This window comes from Arachis stenosperma, chromosome 3 (assembly GCF_014773155.1).
Source record: "Arachis stenosperma cultivar V10309 chromosome 3, arast.V10309.gnm1.PFL2, whole genome shotgun sequence".
In the NCBI taxonomy this organism is placed as follows: Eukaryota; Viridiplantae; Streptophyta; class Magnoliopsida; order Fabales; family Fabaceae; genus Arachis; species Arachis stenosperma.
The window spans coordinates 159,879,243-159,882,987 of NC_080379.1; positions in this window are offsets into that span (position 1 = coordinate 159,879,243).

The following is a 3,745-nucleotide window of genomic DNA, read 5'->3' on the forward strand; positions in this document are numbered from 1 at the left end:
GATATAAATATAAAATAAGAAAGTACAAATAGGAAATTTTAGTATTAATATTCACTAATATTAATATCCTACAATAATAACAATAATTTATATATTAATATTGTATTTGTAGTATATGAAGAGAGAAAGAGAAAGAAAAGCTTTATATTGTACGTATAGAGAGAGAAGAAATGTTTTATTGATGTGTGTAATTGCTCCTCAGTTGCTTCTCTATTTATAGGCGAAGGAAGATTTACATTTTCAAATTTCTTTAATGCATTCATCCTTGAGAACATGAGCCGCCCATAATAAATGGAATCCACATACTCATTCTTATCACAATACTCCCCCTTGGATGCCCATTTAGGAATATGCCTCATTAAAACCTTACTAAAAAAATCTAGTGGAAAAAAAACTTTAGTGAAGGAAAAAGAGTACAATATCCTTTGTGATGGGGACTGCCTCATTAAAAACCTTGTCAAGAAAAACCCAATGGGAAAAAACCTAACAAAGGAAAAAAGAGTACAGTCTCCCCCTCTTGTCGACATCATTTAATATCTCGAAATTGGCGCATCCCAATCTCATGCACCAATCTTTCAAAAGAGGATTTTGGGAGTGACTTTGTTAATAAATCTGCCAAATTGTCACTTGATCGGATCTGTTGGACATCAATTGTCCCCTGATTTTGAAGATCATGAGTGAAGAAGAATTTGGGAGAAATATGCTTTGTTCTATCACCTTTGATATATCCGCCTTTAAGTTGAGTAATGAATGCTGTATTATCTTCAAATAGGATAGTTGGAGCTTTCTTATGATCAATCAGTCTACATGATGACAGAATATATTGGATCAAACTCCTGAGCCAAAAACACTCGCGACTTGCTTCATGAATCTCTAGTATTTCAGCATGATTAGAGGATGTTGCAGCAATTGTCTGTTTCGTGGACCTCCATGATATAGCTGTTCCACCATATGTAAACAGGAATCCTGTTTGAGATCTCTCTTTATGTGGATCAGACAAGTATCCAGCATCTACATAGCCAACTAGTTGTGACTTGGATCCATAGGGATAAAACAATCCCATATCAATCGTTCCATGAAGATATCGAAAGATTTGTTTGATTCCATTCCAATGTCTTTTGGTTGTAGAAGAACTATATCTTGCTAGTAAATTCACAGAAAATGATATATCGGGTCTTGTATTATTAGTAAGATACATAGCGCTCCAATGGCACTTAGATATGGTACTTTAGGACCAATGATATCTTCATTTTCTTCTTTAGCACGGAATTGATCCTTTTCCACATCCAAAAATCTTACGATCATTGGAGTACGCAAGGGATGTGACTTATCCATATAAAATCTTTTCAAGATCTTCTCTGTGTATGTTGTTTGATGAATAAAGATCCTATTTTTTATATGCTCAATCTGCAGGCCGAGACAAAATTTAGTCCTTCCAAGATCTTTCATCTCAAACTCTTCTTTTAGAGTTTTTATAATTGTTGGAATCTCTTCAGGAGTCCCAATGATATTTAAATCATCAACGTACACAGCAATTATAATGAATCCAGATGCAGATTTTTTTATGAAATCATATGGACAGATATCATCATTCTTGAATCCATTTTTGGCCAGATACTCAGTAAGACGATTATACCACATTCGTCCAGATTGTTTTAGACCATAAAAAGATCTTTGCAATTTGACTGAGTATAAACCTTGCAAATATTCATTGGATGGTTTAGATATCTTTAGTCCTTCAGGGACTTTCATATAGATATCCCGATCTAATGAGCTGTATAAATAGGCTGTTACCACATCCATTAAATGCATATGCAATTTATGATATGCAGATAAACTGACCAAATAACGCAATGTTATCGCACCCACTATAGGGGAATACGTTTCTTCATAATCTATATTGGGTTTTTGTGAAAAATCCTGTGCTACAAGTCGAGCTTTGTAGCGCACAACTTTATTTTTCTCATTTCGTTTTCTCACAAATATCCATCGGTATCCAACAAGTTTTACATCTTCTGGTGTACGGACTACAGGTCCAAAGACATCATGTTTTGCAAGTGAGTCTAACTCATCCTTCATGGCTTCTTTCCATTTTGGCCAATCATTCCTTTGTCGACATTCTTCGACTGATCTTGGCTCAAGACCCTTACTTTCATGCATGATATTTAATGCCACACTATACGCAAATATTTCATTGACAATTGTCTTATTTCGGTCCTATTTCTCTCCTGTAAAGACATAATTTATCAAGATCTCGTTATTTTCACAATTTTTAGGTACCTGAACGTCTTCTAGTGTTAAAACTATATCAGAATATTGGACAACTGCAGGTGTCTTTACTATGTCTTTTTCAACAAGAATAGTATTTACCTCTTTTTTCTTTCGAGAATTTTTGTCTTTGGAATCGACAGGCCTGCCACGCTTCTGGCGTGTATTTGCTTCGGTGGCAATTTGTCCAACTGGGACATCAATTCAAATTGGTGCATTTTCCGCTGGTATATAAGACTTGGTTATCCTCTTTGTATCGGAAAATGCATCAGGCAATTCATTTGCTATTCTTTGCAAATGTATAATCTTTTGAACTTCTAGTTCACATTGCCCTGATCGAGGATCCAAATGCATCAAAGATGATGCTTTCCAATTAAGTTCCTTTTCAGGAAGCTTATTCTCTCCCCCTAATGTTGGAATTTTTTATTCATCAAAATGAAAATTCGCAAACTGGGATTTAAATATATCTCCAGTTTGTATCTCAAGAAACCTCACTATAGAAGGAGAATCATATCTAACATATATCCCCAATTTTCTTTGGGTCCCATTTTGGTGCGATTAGGTGGTGCAATGAGAACATATATCGCACACCCAAATATTCTTAAATGGAAAATATTTGGCTACTGGCCAAAAGCTAATTGCATAGGAGAGAACTTATGATAACTCGTTGGCCTCAAACGAATAAGTGCTGCGGATGTAAAATAGCATTCCCCCAATCGAGGTTGGGAGATTTGTTCTCATAAGTAAGGGTCTAACAATTAATTGGAGGCATTTAATAAGTGATTCTGCTAATCCATTTTGTATGTGAACGTAAGCTACTGGATGTTCAACACTTATTCCATTAGCCATACAATAAGAAAGTTTGGGAAGTAAATTCGCTAGCATTATCAAGATGAATTGCTTTGATTGGATTTTCTTGAAATTGTGCTTTTAATCGAATAATTTGAGCCAGTAATTTCCCAAACGCCAGGTTGCGAGAAGACAATAAGCACACATGTGACCATCTCGAAGATGCGTCTATTAGGACCATAAAATATCTAAAAGATTCACATGGTGGATGAATGGATCCACATATATCGCCTTGAATCCTTTCTAGGAATTTAGGGTACTCAAATCCAATCTTTACTAGTGATGGCCTTAAAATTAACTTTCCCTGAGAACATGCAGCAGAACGAAATTCACTAGATTTAAGAATCTTCTGGTTCTTTAGTGAATGTCCATGAGAGTTTTTAATAATTCTCCGCATCATGGTTGTTCTCGGATGACCCAACAGGTCGTGCCAAGTTATGAATTTATTTGGGCTAGTAAACTTCTAGTTTACAATGGCTTGTGATTCAATTGCACTAATCTTGGTATAATATAACCCAGATGAGAGTGAGGGTAACTTTTCTAATATAACCCTTTTATTTAAATCATGAGTTGTGATACATAAATACTCATGATTTCCCTCATTCATTGTCTCAATATGATATCCATT